Raw genomic sequence first — 18,133 nt, forward strand, 5'->3', positions numbered from 1 at the left:
CCAAACAATAACAAATTTAGCTTATGGTGTCAGGACTTTCCCACAATCTAGTTCTGCAGGTGTTGATAAAACTACCCCTGCTACGGCTTTTCCCTAGCAAAGAGGGGAGAAAAACAACACCAGTAAGTTATCCTGCTACTGAGAAATCTTTACAGAAAGTAAATGCAAGTGCTGTGTCCTCTCAGCTCACGTTTGTCTACAACAGCTCTGAAAAGACTAAGAAATACAGCGCAGAAAAGCACAGGAGCTTCAGAAACTCCTTCAACTTCTGAATGTAAAAATCCTTCTCCCCTTACCTTTTTTCAGCTGCCGGAGCATGTAATCACAGACACAGAAACCAAAGCATTTTGCACTGAAATAATAATTTCAGGATTTTAAAAACAACTTCATTCTCAAGCAACAAGGGTGCTCGAGCACTGTCAGGTTAAAACGGTGCACAAGAAATCGCTCTGACCGCCCTACCTTGCTTTCAATGCCTAAAAATCCATTTCAACCTTCTCCACACAACTGTTGCAACCCCTTTCTTCCTTGCACCCAACTAAAACCAACTCAACTCGAGCAGACATCAGAGCCCACCGTCCATCAGTGCAATCATCCGTCTGTGACCCCTCTACGAGGGGGGGGTCTGATCACTGTTCACACCCCAGCACCAATTTCAGCCTGGGGTTGAGAGCTACACTTCTAAAACGTGTGCAGGGCTCATCCAGCCCCAGAAGAACGTGAGGCACCCACACCTTCCTCTGAGCACTGAGGTCCCTGCAAAAACAGCGCAGAGATTTTATTTCTTCCCTGTCAATCCCATTGTATTTATGATTTCTCTTTAGTTCAGCTGAGTGACTGGTCAGAGCATGTCTCAGAGCTTTCTTTTTTTCTTTTAAAGCAAAAATAACAGCGCTTAGAAAAGGGAGGGCACAATGGCACAGCACAGTAAAGTGAATGTTAAACAAGACTCAGGAAAAAAAACAAACCAACTGTAGCAAACAAAAAAAATTTCAAAGCAGCCCTTCCTATCATAAGCTTTCTGATGATTTATGGTTTACCAACTCAGCAAGGTTACGCAACACTGCATGCCTTTAGATGCATTATTTGAGTCAGTTGAGATTTAATTAAGATCACAGCCTCCAAAATCCCTGTCAAATGAAAATTCACAGAAGACAATACACTATATATCCTCATGCAGATAGTCTCCATTCCATGCTCTGGAATAACATAAGTTAATCCTCGTTTCTATGGTGGCAGACAAAAGTTCACTAATTTTGTTTTCTTTTGACACTTGTGTTGTTTTCTGTTTTATGTCATGAGATCATTCCCTTTTGAGAGGGGAGGGGAGCTGATATAGGGGGAGAGGAGGGAGAGCAATATGTCTGAATATGGCAGCAGATGTATTTTGACATTCTCACAGCTCTGCTGTGATGTCATCAAGTTTTCATATAATTAACCCCTGCCAGTAAGAGCATCCTTTTATGACATCTGTCCATTGGGAAGAGGAGGAAGGAGTCAGGCAAAAAAGCACAAAAAGTCTTGCTCTCACACTAAAACCAAAATCAAACAAAATTAAATTAAGGCTACAAAACAGCATTTACATCTTCCTTCTGTATCAGTGACTGGCTTTCCCCAATTCATTATCTGCCCCCAAGTACCTCCTCACCTCCGAGGTGCTCTGAAACCACAAGCCACGGACTCCCAGCTCATTCCCAGCGCCTTCTCCTCCTGATGGTCCTGGTGCAGGGGAACCCCTTCACTGTATAATCCAGTTCCTCTATTTGCTAAGCATGAGCATGTTAAATAAAACAATATTTCTTACAGAAAAACTGCTACAACTTTACCTCATTCCACTGTATTCCTACTTGCATTATCTTAATATCTGCTTGCTTATCTCATGGTTTAGAAATGACAGGTGCTAGCGGTCTTTTGTTTGACAGGCCACTACACAAATAACTGTCTTGCCTGAAAGGGCTAATGCACTACTAATGAACAATAAATCAACTTTGATTATAAAGTGTCAGACCAATCAGTTTGCAGTTCAGCTCTATCACAGTCTAGGCCAAGGCAGCTACCCTGTTCAGGCAGGACTCGGGTTTCATCTCTGCAGCCTTATCAATGAAATTTTTTGGACGTAGCCACAGGAGATCACTGAAAGCCCTCTGACAGCAGATTTTCCGCTGGCTGCGAGGAGGGGACAGAGCCTGCTTTTAGAGACTTCCTAGGCTGCTACTACAATAAATATACAATCAACAAAAGCCATTTCTTTACCAGACAGAAGCACGCTCTAATGACATACGCACATGTGCACACGTGTTGTAGCCGTGCCTTTTAGAAGCAAACAGAAATGCCTTTCAACTTGGTGTAAAAGATGTGCGAGATGCCTGAAAGCTCTGCACATTAAACACACTTACAAGGGGTTCGATCTGGTAAAAAATAATTTAGCAGGCAGGGTGCTTACAGCTCCGGGGGATTGAAGGGTAAAGAGCCTCCTCGCCTACTACAGCTACTGCACATGCACAAGGCATTCCAGGATTGGGCCCGGGAGCATCAGGCATGAGAATCAGCTGTGATCCAAATAAAAGAAAATATTTTTAACATTTAAGTTTATTTATAAAAAGGCAAACTAGCGTACGCAAGTCGCTTTTTATTAGAAATAAACTTCAGCGATTTATTGTAGTTCACAACTCAACACTCACTGCTAGAATAAATCCAACCGTTTGGTTTTCATAAACAGATCTTGGTCACCCTGAATGATTCACACTTCCTGCCACCAAACTTGTTTTTATTTAAAAATATGAAACGGTAGCGTGTCGAACGCCGGCACACGCACCGAGAGGACTGTGTCGCGTTACCGAGAGGCTTTTCCCTGCCACCAGCACAAGGACAAGTCACAACTCTCACCGCCTTCGGAAACAAGCTGGCTTTGAAGGAGTTAATTGCAGAGAGGAAGAGTGTATATGCACTTTGCTCTAAACTTACCACCCACTTCCTAAGGGTTCCCTCCTCCCCCCCACCGCCACCCTCGAAATTTCAGCTCACTCGCACTCGCACTGCAACGCTGACACCGAGCCCGGCTGCGCCGAGATCCCGTTACATCCATTTCGCCGGGGTTCACAGCACCAGTCAATGTCAAAAACAAAGCTCACTCACTTAATTTCCCCCTGGTAAATTGACTAGCGAATCCATTCAGCGATCCCGGTTCCTGACATTTAAACCTGACACTGTGTTTTATCCGGCTCCGTGCACTTTCCCTCCTTCCTCGCTCTTCTTCCCAACTCCAGCGCTGCGGCACAGCCCGCCCGGCTACGCGCACCCGCGACTGTCACGACAGGCGCCAGGCGACACGCTCCGCTCATCACTTCTAAAAACCCCCGGCGAGTTGCGGGGCGCACACGCTGTCCCCTCCCTACCTCCCTCCCTCCTCCTCCTCCTCCCGCGGAGGAGCCGGGACCGCGCGGCTCCTCCAGGCCGCCGCGGCTCTTTCCGCCACTTTGCGCGGGCCTCCCGCCCCCGATCCCCCCGCGGGGCACCCACCTGGGCGGCGGCGGGCGGCGTGCGGCGCGCCGGGCCATGGAGCGGGCTGGCGGAGCGGCGGGCGCGGAGCGGTGCGGAGCCTCCGCGGGCGCGGGCGGAGTGCGGGGCGCGCTGCTCGCGGGCTGCCGCCGCCGCGCCGCCACCCGCGCGGCCCCGCCCTGCGCCGCCGCGCACACCCCGCCCCGGAACGGGGCGCCCCGCGGGCCGCCCCCGCCCCCCGCCCGGGCACCGCCGGCTGGACACCCCCCCGGACCCCGGGGCGGGGGAAAGCGCCGGCACAGAGCGCTAGCGGCGCACCGGGGGAGCCTCCTGCCCGCCCCGCAACTTTCTCGTCTCCCGCGGAAAGTGGCTGTCGCTCTCCTGCTGTCTGCCCGACAGCTCTGCCACACAAACCCGGGATTTCGGTATCGGAAAACAGAACTGAGAATAATAAAAAAAACAACCACAAGGTGCCTACGACGGGAGTTTGCGCCAAAGCGGGGCAGAGCGCCCGGCCTGCGGAGGGGAGCGTCTCCCCTTCTTCCCTCGGCCGCGCCTGGGGACCAGCGGTACCCGTGTCCTCCTGCCAGCCCTGCCCGGGACATCCACGGCCACACGCGTCTAAGGCAGCCGAGCCCTGGAGCTCCGTGCACCCAAAGCCGCTGTGTTTGGGTCTGGGGCTGCTCTCAAACGTGGGATACGCCTCACTCAGAATAAGCTTCACAAACTCAGGCGGGCGAGCTCCAAGAGATGCTTGTCCAGACTCCACTCAAAACTCGACCCCCTGTTTGTGCTCTCTCTCTAACCCAGGGATTGCCACAGACCTGGTACCCTCTTTTCCCTTCCCCAAAAAGCTCCCATCCATAGCATACGCTGAGTTGTATCCCACAGAGTTCATTGAGTCCAACTACTTCCATCTCAGGCAGCAATATATGGTAAAACCTCTCCCCCCTATTTCAATTACAGTTTTTTTACCTTTTCACATAGTTTCTGAAGACAAAATTGCTGCAGAGAGTAACTCCTCAGTTACTTCACGTGCAAGCACAAGAGCAGACAGAAGCTGCCCTACACCATTCCCAGCAGAACCTCCGTTATTTGCAAGAGTCGGGGCTGTCAGACAATAGTCCCATTAGTGATGCTGCTGAAGAACCTCACAAGAAGCAAAGACAAAGGACCCAATTTACTGACAACTTGTGAACTGTTGTTAAATGGGATGCGATACGGGTTGCTTTCCACCCTAAAGTGTTTTCGTGTCAGATAACAAATTTATTAATGGGATTTTTTTCAGGTCACAAAAATGTGACCCCACCCTCTTATGAATTTTTAATAAGGGACTAAGGGCATCTCTTGCAAGCCCCTAAATCTGCCAGAAACAGCCTACATGAATCAGAAAGTGCCTGCCTCTTAAAGGGGCACGGACGCCCTGAGCAGGTCAGCACAGACAGGGCATGGGAACAGCCAGGATTTATCCGTGTTATATCTGTGCAGAGTTAAGCACACACGTACACACAGAGCCCCCGACACACCGGGAGCTCAGCAATAACATAAACCATAAAGCATGCAACACGCTAGTAATAATTATCACCTGTGCTTAAGAGAAATCCTTCCTGTCCTGGACTTCAAAGTAATCTCGAGGAACTTGGATTGCTTTGGGAAATACACAACAGAATACACAGACTTAAACTTTTCAACAGTTCTCTTGTGGACCACCTCCTCCTTCCTGCTGTATTTCTAAGACAGTTGCTGTGGCAGCATTCCCAGCAGCCCCGACAGCAAAGGAGCAGTGTTTGGAAGCCTCTGAGTGTTAACACACCCTGACCAACTCTGTAGCCAAAATGAGCAGGGGGCTGCATGCCCAGGCAGTCTCTGCAGATCATCAGGAGATGCTCTACAGATCCTAGCTGGGAAATCTTTTGATCTATCTTGTTTTCCTCAGCAGAAACTTCTCACCCAGACAAGTCTCAATCCTATTCTCACATCATCAATTCTTATTTTCTAGTATCACCATATCCAGGCACACAGCTCAATCCAAGGCCAACGCCCTCCTTCTGCCCTGGTCACCAGCTCATCACACGCCTGTGAGCCAAGCTCTGCATTACTCTGTTTATAAAAAAGGGGATTCTATGAAGCCTACCACTTTGCTCAAGGCATTTCTCTTCTTTCCAGGGGCAAAGAAAAAGTGTAATGTGTCAATGCAAGCCCAAAGCTGTGAGAACTACACGTGAAGCAAAAGCACAGTGCTGGCTCTGGCACTGACAATTCTCCCCAGCCTTGGGCAAGTCACCTAGGAATTCTGCAGGTTTTAGTTTTTTTTTTTAATGTTTCTGATGTTGAGGATGCCTCCTTCTGAGAGCTCGGTCTGCCAGTGTTCCTGGCCTGGCTTTGCAGTGGCCTGCACCATTTCAAGGCAGTCAGTGGCCTTGACATCTCTGCCTTCTCATCTGCATAATGGGGAAAATACGACTTGTTTCAGGATCTTCTGTAGACCAATATTTGCAAAACACTTTGAAAATTGAAAGGTGCTATCTAAGCACTGAGTGCTGGCCACAAAACCTGCAAGCCGTATTTTTAGAGCATTTTATACCCTTTCAAATAAAAGCTTCATACCTGCAAGCTCAGCCAACATCTGCTCTGGGCTAAAAACTTCAGCCTTAGTAACAGAGATGGTAGCACTTGTTAAGCAAGGTCACCATGAAATATAATGCATTTCTAAGCCAGCAAAATATTTTTAAAGACCAAGAAGAACCATAAACTCCCACTTTAATTCCATTCAATTACAAAGAGTCATCACAGACAGAGACCATCAGACAGGGATATTCAAAACAGAACACATAAAGCAATACATTAAAAACAACTGGGACAGAGCGTGGCAGGCTAGATGGCTATTTGGCACTGTGTGCCAATGGGATCTGATCCATATTAGGTGGTGGTATCTTTCACCTAGGTGAAGGAAAATTATCACTGGATACTAAGCTCTAAGGTCCAAGTGAGAGGAATAGATCATGAATTACGACAAGCATAGTGGAATAAATGATTTTGCTATGCCATTATTTCACATGTACACTTTATTCACAGACTTTTGCAGGTACCTATCCATGCAGAGACCTCAGACTTGCCTACAGAAAAGCCTCAGCTGCCTGCAGGGCAGGGAAGAAAAAAAAGACAAGACAACCACAAAGTGCAATCTTTTCTAACCAGAGTCAACCTGCCCCAAATGAGTCAATTTTATGTCTAGTCCTAATACGAGGCAATTTCTACCTAAAACAGCAATACATCTGCATTTAGTCCTTGAGATGTTCTCCTGAGCAGGCACGGCCAAACAGTTCCCACTTTGCAGTCTGGCAGGTGGTAGTGGGCCAAATCCTGTGCCCTGCTTCCCAAACGGAAATTTGGGAGTAATTCAGCTGGATTTAGGTGCCAGTGCTTCTGTGGCACAGAGGAGCCCACCCTCCCAGCAGGGCCACGCCAAGCCTGGCAAAGGCAAGTGCCAAACCAGGCTGCTCAGCGCTCAGACTGGAGCCACGGGCCACTTAAAAACCAAACTGCTGTTTGCAGTTCTGAGGGAAAAAGGCCATCTCGGATACTATTCCCACTCCTGGATCCCCAGGCCCATTTTTGTGGGGTTAAATCATATTTTCCTGTTTTGAGAATGCTTCATTTTCCCTTGTTGCTGTTTGAAAGACCTACAAAAACAAATGGGGAAAACAACTGACTAAACAGGAAACAGTGAAACTTACAACCCACAAAGTGCTGAGAAAAAGGACAAAGTAAACAGTTTTTTGGGTCATTTTTAATAATCTCAGCTAATGCCCTCATGGTAAAATATCTTCAGGCAGAAATGTGATTTTTAGGCTGATGGTGTCTAACAAAACAGAACGCCAAAGCAATTAACATTTCAGTAATCCTTGTGTTCTCTGTTAGTCTTCTTTTTTTTGATGTGAAACTGTCATTTTTCTTACTGGCCCTGCAAATTCTGCATGAACAAGGCTCTTTAAATCCTCTCAGTGTTGTACAATGGTTTAAATTTCACTTCATGGCATGCTTTAAATTACCATTCACATCTTCATTTAATGCATCATTTTATAATGCCAGTGTTACTAGTTAATTTATATATACACAGCAGGATGTGTCAACATTCAGGTGAGTTATGAATATGATTGTACAGGAGTTATGGAAGACATTTCAGCAAAATTATGGTTCCCTCTAAACATAAAAATATTAATAATGAATCAAACATCACAGGTAAACAACAAATTTTATATAATTGCTCCCCCCCCATGCTTCTAGATAAATAAATAAATAAGTATGGCATCATTTTTGCTGTGCATTCATATTTGATTGATCTTAATAAATTGCCATCTCCTTTCCTAATAAACTGTAATCTCTTGTTTCCGCCACAAAGTAAAATTTATTAGCACACTCTTCTACCAGCAGGTCTGCATCACTCACAACACAGTGTGCAAATTGTTCCACGTATGCTTGGGCATTATTCATAATTTATTTTTCTGCCCCAAAGTACACAATATATTGAGAGGTAATCACCACTAACTGTTCTCAGTTACTTTCCTTAATTACGTGAGATGACATTTATGTCACGTACTGTAGAGGAAATGCTGCAGTTTCCACTAAAACTCCATTTTTTTTTTTTTTTTGCCATGGGTTGAAACACAGTGTTCACACAGAGAAAACCTTCTTAGGACAGGAAAGACTGGAGGTGGTATCTGGTAGGAGATGGGAACACCTCCACTTGAAAAGAACAAGCCCTGTCTACCAAAATAACCCACTGGGCATGACAACAGCGATGGCTCCAGAGGAAAAGTAGGTGTTTTGTCGTGATGTTAAAGTTGCCATGGTAAGAAAAAAAAACACAGAATGAAACATCAACAAAACAAATGTCAATCAAACACATTTTTGCCTGTTAAGTATTAACCAGTGAACTCCTGGCTACCCCGGATCATCTCCTCCCTGGTGTCCCAGTGCAGGCAGGTGGGAGGAGGGCTGGAGCCCAGGGTCCCCAACTGGGTGTTTTGGGCTGGATCACCCCAAGTTTGGGGCTGGTGTGGAATGCACTGCTGGAAGCACTGCCCTCTCCTGGTAATCTGCCTCCCTCATCAGGAGACTTAATTCACTCACTTCACTTACAAGGATCACCTCGCTTACAAAGGAGCCTCTTTAAAAACCCAGGTCTGCTGCCACAACAACTCAAACAACACACACGAATGTATCACCAGAGATACAAATTACAATAAAAATTATTAACTACGGGTCCCTTTAGGTAGTAACACCTATCAGACCATTGTGCTCACAGTCCAGGAGTGCTGAGTTCTGAATTCTGGTACTCCTGTGAGAACACCCTCTATCACCACTGGGCATTGTCATTTTTCACTCCCTCTGTTGGGAACATGTATCAGAGTATTTTCAATATATTTCAATAAAACACCTTCTTAGCAGTAATGGGCCACTGTTCCCATTTCAGTGGTCCCTGAGGTTTCATGATACAGTTTATTTAGCTGGCTCACAGCTCCAAGTTTTCTTCCAATATTCAAAAGATTTTTTTTTTTTTTAAAAAGGCAGCCAAGGGAAAAGCTTTTCCTCTTCTTTAAAAAGCAGAACAGTTAAGTTGATACACGCAACAAAACAACCCAAATTATTTCCTAAAGAGGTGTTTCGTCAACAGCCCTTGTGGTTAGATAGCAGTGCACAGAAAAGCTGTGACACTGCTGGTGCTACATAGGGATGGAGTTTGGAAGCAGCACTGGGATCTCTGCTCCTGCTAGAAAAAATACTGTGACTCCAGGAATCAAATGCACATGGAAAAAGAGCTTTTTAGGAAGCAGGGCTTGGTAAGGACATGCCCTCATGACCATCACCCTGTGATGCCACAGTGTGTTTCTCCTCCTCCTCGCTGTCTCTGGGTCAGGAGCAGCCCCTCACTAAGCCCAGCAGGATGGGGAATGGGAGGGGAGGGAGTAGGAGGTGTTGTTGTTTTGGGAAAACAAGACTGCAGGGCAGGAGAAGCCCCCCAGCCTCAGCACAGCCATCCCCTGGCCTTTGGCCATGTCAGTCATTTTGATGGTGCACATCTGGTTTCACATGGGCGAGAAACAGGCAGCCGTGCTGGCTAAGCAAACAGCCCAGCCACAGGACTTTGCTCCCGATCCCTTGGGGTCATCCCACCGGCTCAGAGTCCTTTGTGCATCACTAAGCAGGGCTCACTGCGTGCTCTGGGCTTTTCCTTTGTACTTCACTCCAGCCCTTCACAGTGCAGTGCCACAATCTATCCCTTCATTCCAAATAAACTGGCACAAACTCAACTCAAGGGACAGGGTCCTCCCTCCTGCTTCCCTTCTCCAGGCAAATGCAGCTCCTGTCTGCGAGCAAGGGTTACGACCCATCAACATTTCCTATCCAAATCCAGCTGCTGTTTATTCTAATCCTTTCCCCTCCCCGACCCCGAGCCACAAGAAAAGAGAGGATGCTGAGATGCAGCCGGTCTTGGAGCTGGAGAGGATGTAGTGTGGTAGCCAGGACCTGCTCCTTTGCTGCACCCATCATGGCAAAAGATAAACAAGTAAATAAAATAATTTTTCTGTGGTTCCTTAAAGAGAAAAAAATTGGCTTCCTGTAGCAAGAAGAATCCCTCAAATGAGTCTAAAGATTTTGGGCTGGAAAAGCACAAACTCGCTGCAAAGTGTGTAACAGGAGAGGAATACTAACAAAATTGATCCCTGGAAGGAGACATGAATTCTCTGCCCTCAAACTCATCAGATTCTGGGGCAGAGGGTGGCAGCAACTTCACCACACAGAGCCCTGAAGGAATTCAGGACACCTGAGGCACCAAATCCTTCACTGGACTGAAATTGCAGGGTGATTAAGCAGAGAGAATGTAACTATCCAAACTGTAATTTGGCCAGTACAATGGATTTAACACCCCTATTCTGGGGAGGAAAAAAAAAAAGTACTGTATTTGAAGTTCAAAATCTAATTAACTATTTGAGAAAAAGAATTCTGTTTTTAAAAGAAAATTCCTAACAATATAAAGAGAATTAGTGCCAAAGTTTTTGAAGAACTGCATAAAATGGTATGAAAAACGTATGATATTGTAATAATAGAAATGACTGGATTTGCTCAAATGTTCCTTATACCTTATAATACAAGAATAAAATACAGTGTAAATCCTTCTATCTACGTAAGTTCCCTGTACAGAAAAATCTCTCCTTTAATAGGTTTACACCTTTAACATGTATTAGTTTGGAAAAGTCCTAGGGTATAATTACACATCTTGGCTTGGCATATTAATAGCTGTTCCCTTCATTTACTGATTTCTTTTACTGGTCAATTTGCTGTTTTACTACATTGCTCTTACAGCTTGGCTTCCCCCCTGAGCTGGGAAGGGCAGAGGGGCCGAGCTGGCCACGGGCTGTGTGCGCTGCCTTGGGGAGGTGGCTTCTGATACCTTGAACCTGGCCATCTGCACGAATGATGCTCGTCTGGGATGTGGCATTTGCATCCAAGTTTGCCAGCAAGCTGCAGGTCACAGGCAGAAGCAAGCAGAGCTGCCCTCACTTCCAGGAAAATCTGTGCAGAAATACACTCCACAGGCCCGGGAGAGAACGAGCCAAGCAGGGCTTCTCCAGGGCTTGGTGCCACCTTGAGCACCTGCTGCTGCCCAGGCTCCTGACCCTGCATCCCTCCCCACGGCATTTCCTCCCAAATCCCCTCTGTCACCTTGCATCCCTCAACTCCTTCCTTGCTCAAGGCTTTTGCTGTTGTCCCAGGTTTTGCTCTTTGCTGCCCTGGAGCTCCATCCCTATTACTCCTCTCACCTTCCTCCCTAGGGCTTAAAAGACATAGAGAGATGCTCACCTGGGACAGGATGCTCGCCTTGCTCCATCACACACCTGGGAAAGAATCATTTTCTCTGTGATGGACAAGGGACACACCAAATGATCTGTGCTACCAGTCTCCACAGGTTGCCTTTGCATCTCTCAGCTCCACACTCACAGCAAAGTTCACATTTGCTAAGCCTCTGTCCAGTTTCTACAGGTTTTTCGACAGTTTAAGGGTTTTCTTGTGTTATAGTGGAGCCATTCAGTTAATGGCTTCTCAGCACTGCCATTATAAACCAGAACTTTTCAGGTGTTTATTACTCAGCTTTAAAAATTGGCTCTATGCTGAAATTTGGCAAACGAAGTGTCAGCCTAGGAGAAAATTTTATTTTTTGCCAATTTTATACTCTAAAAAAAAAATGACCCCACTTTGGCCTCCATAAAAACGCAGCTTTTGCTGCCTCAATGACACTGGTGAAGTAACAAGTCAATATTGTAATAGTGCCAGCAGAACTGAGTGATTTAATGCCTAAAATTGCTTTGAAGGTGAAGAGTGCTATTGAGCTGCTAATTATTAACTATTATTGCTGATCCTGCCACACAACAAAGATGCAAACAGAAAACAGAGGGAGTATGAGACATCACTGAGAAAACAAGGCAGGATGGGAATGAGGGTCCAGTGCTGAACACGGAGGAGCTGCAAAACAAGAGTCAGGAGTCTTGGCAGGGCGGGATCCTCCAGCCAACGCAGGAAGAATGAACTGATATGGAAATATTATTTTTCGTTTTCCAGGACAGTATTTCAAACACAAATAAAATACAAATGACACAGTGTAGCTTGCTCCATGCCAAAGCTAGCAACGGTGTGGGATCAAAATCAGCTCTAAACCAAGCTGAACTGAGGTCAGTAGGAACCTCATATTGCTTAGCTGAAGCCAAGAGAAACTTTGCCATTTAATCCAACGTGTAGAAGACAGAGCCCTGAAGGTGCTGAGGACAGGTGACCTTACCTCAGCTGCTCTGCAGTCAGATATCCACAGAAAAATGGGCTGGGAATTTCAAAGACCCCAAAAGACTTACATCCTCCAAATTTTCAGGATTCTTTCAAATCCTGTATGCACAGGAATAGCAGCATTTGAATCACACACCCCAAAATCTGACCTAGGTCGATCTCACTCGGCTGTGTGGAGGGAAATGTAAGTGATCTCCACTCTGAACATGTCCAGCCACTCACTCCACTGTGTCACCTTCTGAGGGGACTGTGGTTCCATAGCAGAAAGGTGACAGACAGAGTATTTGTGCTTTGAGGGAAGAGTAAGGACCAGGAGTTGAGTGAGGCCAGGGCACACTGCCATTTGGAATGTGCTGTACCAAAGCAGCCATGAAAAGTCATCGGGGCTGCTTTCAAACACAGTAAAAAAGAAAAAAAAACAACCAATTTATCTTTCTGGAAACTTTCTGCTTGTCTAAGTGGCAGCTATTTAAATACAATTAACAAGCAAATGATTTTAAAATTACAATACATTTAGTAAGGCAGCATCACAAACAATTTGCATCTCATTAAAGTGTTTGAAGCTGCAGAATCAACCTCCCAAAAGGGCTGCACATCAAGTGGGAAACACAGTCACAGTCAACAGCTTCTGCACTGTCCTGTGACACTGGACACACAGTGGGAGGACAGCAGAGGGGGGGCTCAGTGTCCAGCTGAGCCCCGGGCTGGGCCACCCCCGTGGGGAGTTCTGGCCACGGCTCTCAGCACAAGGACGGATGCCACAAGCCACAGCCTTGCTGGAAGTGGGTGTAAAACGAGGAAGGAAGGAAGGAAGAGGGTGTGTGTGTGTGTGCGTGTGTGCATGTGGGATGGGCACTTTTTAATATACCTTCATGAACAAAGAGTTTAAAGAGATTTCAAGCTACTTGCTCAGCTATATACATGGATATAATAAAAAGTTTATAGATTACCCCACCACAACCTTCTGAGATTACTGCTGGGTTTGGACACACATTAATTCCCAGGAACCTCCTGCAGAACAGAACAATCCCATACCAACGTGTGCAGCAGGAAAAGCCTCAAAGAAGTCACAGTTTTAAATGCTTCCAATTCACTTTCAACTGTGATTTAGTGTGGTGGCTCCATTTAACCCCGAGGATTCAGGAGCACTTCCCAGATCACAGACCACCTCCCCGCGTGCCTTTGGCTTCCTTTAAAAAGCCAGGCTGATGTGCCAAGCCCTGCTGGATCCATCCTAGGATACAGGTTCTGCTAAGCACAACTCCAAATGGGTACCTGTGTTTGCCAGGGCTGCTGGTTTCGCTGTCAGTGCAGCTCCTGCCATACAAGACCCTTCTGTACTAGCTCATGGAGAGGAGTGACCTGGTAGGAGGCTGGTGGGAAGCTATTGCTGATGGGTGGGAAGGAATATTCACATGATCTCTACAGGTAATGCATGAACTAATTCCTAGATGAATGAGGAATGCACCTAAACAGCCTTAATTTCACTTATCAGGAGACTTGAAGGTGAGGATGTCCACAGGAGAGGATGTCCCTGAATAAGCCACTTCTGACAATCACTCTCAAAGCTGACACTGACCTACACTCCAACCAGACCTTTAATCCAAAAGCTTGCTCCAAAGCACTGCATGAAGCGAAAAGCACAAACAATCCCTTCCCTAGAGTTCAGCCAAAATTCTGAAACAGCCTTTCACCTGCTGTGCCTCTGACTCCACGGGCTGTGGGGCTGCATGTGACAGCTGAGCGCTGCACAGCACAGTTATACACAGCACAGTTATACACAGCACTGGCAGGGGAGAGCCAGACAAGAGTTTACAATTGAATCTGCAGAGGAAATTTTCGGGTAAGTTGAATTATCCACGTGGAAGCTGGCCAAGGGCTGGGACTACTCCCAGAAGAAGCGATGGGTTTTGCTCTTCCTTTGAAAGGCAGCACCTCTGAGCTGCCCGTGGCTCTCGCTCGCTGCTCCTGCAAGAGCAGGGCCAGCACATCCTCTGTGCTCCTCCTGGCAGGGAGGCTTTCCTGGGATCCAGGCATCTTGTCCTGCTGCTGAGAGACCCGACAGTGCTGACAAGGGGCTGAGGGCACTGACACCCTGCAGTGCCTCTGCAAGGGGTGTGGCAGCTTGAGCCTGGGAATCTCAATAAAAAGTGAAATGGAAAAAGGAACTAGTAACAAAAACTACAGGTAAAAGCAAACCAGTCATCATCAGGTGCATTCACCTCTCTGGGCACTGCACACCAGAGAAGCTTCTCAGAAGTTCTCAGGTCTCTCCATCCCTGGTGTCATCACAACCAGTGTGTGTCACCCCAAAACTTCCTGCCCAGAGATGCCACCAACTATTGGCACAGGCCTTGTGTGCTTCTTTTTCAGACCTGTGGTTTTGTTGTTCGTCAAAACAGGATACTATTTAAATGTACAAAGTTACGATTTAAACAAAGGTGAAATAGTTACTGCTGTTTTAGCAACCAGACATCAGGCTCTGCTCAAGCACACACAGTTTTTTGTTTTTAAAAGACCTCAGTCCTCTTTGCCAGCACGCTCTCCCTGCAAACCTGGATGCAAAGACAAGTGTCTAAGCAAAACAACACTCACTTTCTATGAATTACTGAACATGTGTAATTCATTTATCTGTAATATTGTGCTAAACTCAGCTCCAATTAAACAAATGAAAACACCTGCTTAGCACACATAGATCTTTCCATACCTCAGGGGAAGACACATCAGTGTGCTCTGTAGTACAATCTGGCTCAGAAGCCTACACTAACAATGCAAATCTGGGATTTCTCTTTTTTTTTTTTTTCTTAAATGCACATAGGCAAGGAGATAAAAAAAAGTACAGACAGAGATTTTGGGGATGGAGTATTTGTGTTGGTATTTTTATCTATAGTATGTACAGTTCTGTGATATTTAAGTGCTCACTGGGGGCTTCTCATGGGCGGCTGCACCTGAGGGCATGCAGCACTCCAGGGAAAAAAGTGGGATAATGAAAACTTTAAAACACACTTAACTGGCCCCAGATATTATGATACTGTAAAACTACCAAAAAGACCTCGTGTTGACAAATTTATTGAGCTGGGGAGAAGAAGTTTCCTTTTCTTGCTTTGCTTCTGGACCACAGGCATCCAGCAGCTCCGTGGGACTTCCCTGTTGTCCCCCCACACTAACGGGTCAGAAGCACAGTGGCACACAGCGAAAATCGCAGTGACACACTGAACAGGGACACCCCAACACGGGGGCTGAGGCCACCCCTGGCACCCGAGATGTCCTGGCAGCAGAAATGAGACCCAGCCTCATCTGAGACACGTTTTGGACCAACAGAGGGGTGTCCCTTTGGGGTGCCTTGGAAAGAGGGGTGCCACGGTTGGTTTGAGAGCCCCGCTGCAGCAGCTGCCATCAGCAGAGCCTGCAGCCTGCCAGATCCCCTACACTTAACTCATTTCCTATTCTTTACTCACTGCCTGCAGACAATAGGCTGTCAATCAGATCCCCAGCAGAACATTTACAATTATCTTCCCTCTCCCGCACCTCAGCATGGCCCCGTGCGAGCGGCTCCATCCCAAACTGTTCACACACCAGCCATTTGCAACTCTTCTGTCGCCAAAACTGCCCTGACTCGAGAGGCGGGTTAGGAAATTGAATTTCCTCGTGTTTTCAAATAAAAGTACTGCGGTGGCAAAGCACAGAAGCAAAAGAGCAGGCTTCCTACAGGTGTGAGGCAAAAGCAACGAGCAATGGAAAACCTGCCCCAGTAATTATTGCAGCATTCTGGGCAAGGACGAAAGCTGCTTACTGCCTTTTTTTTTTTTTTTTTTTTAACAAAATCAAAGTTACAAACTGAAAGGGTTTTTTTAAATTATTTTTGTTTTGTTTTTCTTCCCCTTTTTTTATTTAGGACAGGGTGGTCCTCTCTGCTCACTCCTGCAGAATTAGCAACAAACCACCACCACAATTGTGCAGCTGGCCTTGTGACCATTGCCGAGTTCTCCCAGAAGAAATTGGTTTGTTTTTCCTCTGGGTAGACACAGCTGAGTGAAGGACTCAAAATGAGCACACTTTCCAAGTAAAAAATAACAGTGATGCAAGTCATAACCATACCTTCCCTTGTAGTGGCAGTTGCTGACAACGTGATTTAAAAATATCTGAACTATGTTCTGCATGATGTTAATGCTCCTATTCCAGAGAGAAATCCCCAATACCTTTGGGGCACTTTCCAAACACTGAAGCCTGAGAAACTGTCCAGGATGGGCCCGCTCCTAATAGCACTGAAATCATTGCCATTGCTAAATTAGGAGAAAATCCGTACAGTCATCATTCACTGCACTGTGACTTCACTGATTTTCTGCTCCACTGTCTGCTCAAGGGTCAGCATGGTTAACAGTGAGGAGATATTCCCTCTCCTATTAATTGATCTGGACACATCTTTGATGGCTGTCAAACAGAAAGGCAACTAGTGACATCATGGGGTTTTTTTCCCCCCCTTTTACTTTTTAACTCCTGCACAGATAATTTCGACAACCTTTTCTGATGAAAAATAACCTGTGTGATATTTCCCCTCTCCTTTAAAATGTTTATCCTGCTCCAAATCTGCAAAGTGTGATATCATCAAGGAAGGTCAAGCTTCACAGGAGCTAATGGCTCTGCTGCGTGCTCCCACCACTTTGAAAAGACGAACAATAGTCCCTCAAGTGCTGCTGCCAGTGGCACAGCAGCAATTCACCACGGAGGGTGAGAAATCTGAAATTAAAATAAACTGCTTAAAACCTGCAGATAGAGAGGGGGGATGCAGAAGAGAGAATAAAACGGGACAATCTCTGAACCCAATCAACAAAGCGCTCATTGTTCCAGTTTAAGGCAAGTAACACAGCAATAAATATTGAGCCAAGGAAGTTAACCTGTATCCACAGCCTTTGAATAAACACCAAAGCTGAAAGTAAAATCCATGCCAGGCCTTTGGCTCTTGCCAACTCGTGCTTTACTCCTTCTTGCTAGACTTTGTTTTTTACTTTTGGGGATTTTCTTTACCTTCTCTCCTGTTATTCATACCTTCCTGTAGGAACTCCTTATCACGCAGGAAAAGGACAAACAGAAGGAACTGCCAGCACACAAATAAACTCAGTCGTGTTCTGTAAATCTACCTGGCTGCAGGTAACTGGGAAGAAAAGGGCTGGGAAATTCAGGGGTTCACAGCCCCTGTGAAGCCAGGGAAGTCCCCAGCTCCTTCCCACACCCCTTCTCTCCACGGTGACCTGATGCAATCCTGCAGACCTCTCTAACCACCAAATCCAGCTCAGTGTTTACCCTGCAGGGTAGCACAGGCAGCATGAGGCATCTCTGCAAGACACAGGTACGTTCATCTCTCTTACTGAAGTTTGAGCATTCAGCTCTTGATCTGAGTACAAATAAACGTCCTGGTTAGTTCTCATTTTTTCCTCAAGTGGTTTATCCATTCCTGTGCCAACACCTCAGCCAGTAATACAGGTTTTCACAGCAAGTATTAATTCTGGCTTCACTTTTAAATCACATTTTCTTCATTTGAGCGTATTATATTCCACAGAACCAGGCGTGAGCATCATGCAAAAGGCATTCTGGTCCACGGTTGTGCATACAGCTGTGTAGGCAGAGGAATATTTGTTTTCCAAGTAATTTGTGCACATTCACAAAATTACAGCTGTCTGCAGTTCTCCCGAAATATCTGTCCTGATGTTTACAAGCCATAAAATCTAATCTGCCTTTTCTACAGTTCCAACCAGTAAAATTGGTAATTTATATATTTATACGTACATCATTATTT

At 46.2% G+C, this 18,133-nt stretch overlaps 1 protein-coding gene across 4 annotated transcripts in view; it reads right to left on the reverse strand.

Moving 5' to 3' along the window:
• The window catches only part of FOXP1 (forkhead box P1), a 333,440-nt gene that overhangs the window by 82,718 nt on the left and 232,589 nt on the right, over positions 1–18,133 (reverse strand). For 3 of the 4 annotated variants that reach the window (XM_084214308.1, XM_084214307.1, XM_084214306.1), the window contains exon 1: positions 3,520–3,638. The exons of the other annotated variant lie outside the window; for it this stretch is intronic. The gene's annotated coding sequence lies outside the window, so the exon portion shown is untranslated. Of the gene's footprint in view, positions 1–3,519; positions 3,639–18,133 lie in introns of those variants that run through there. 4 annotated transcript variants of the gene reach the window in all.

The sequence above is a fragment of the Fringilla coelebs genome (genome assembly GCF_963513975.1).
Source record: "Fringilla coelebs genome assembly, chromosome: 13".
Taxonomy (NCBI): Eukaryota; Metazoa; Chordata; class Aves; order Passeriformes; family Fringillidae; genus Fringilla; species Fringilla coelebs.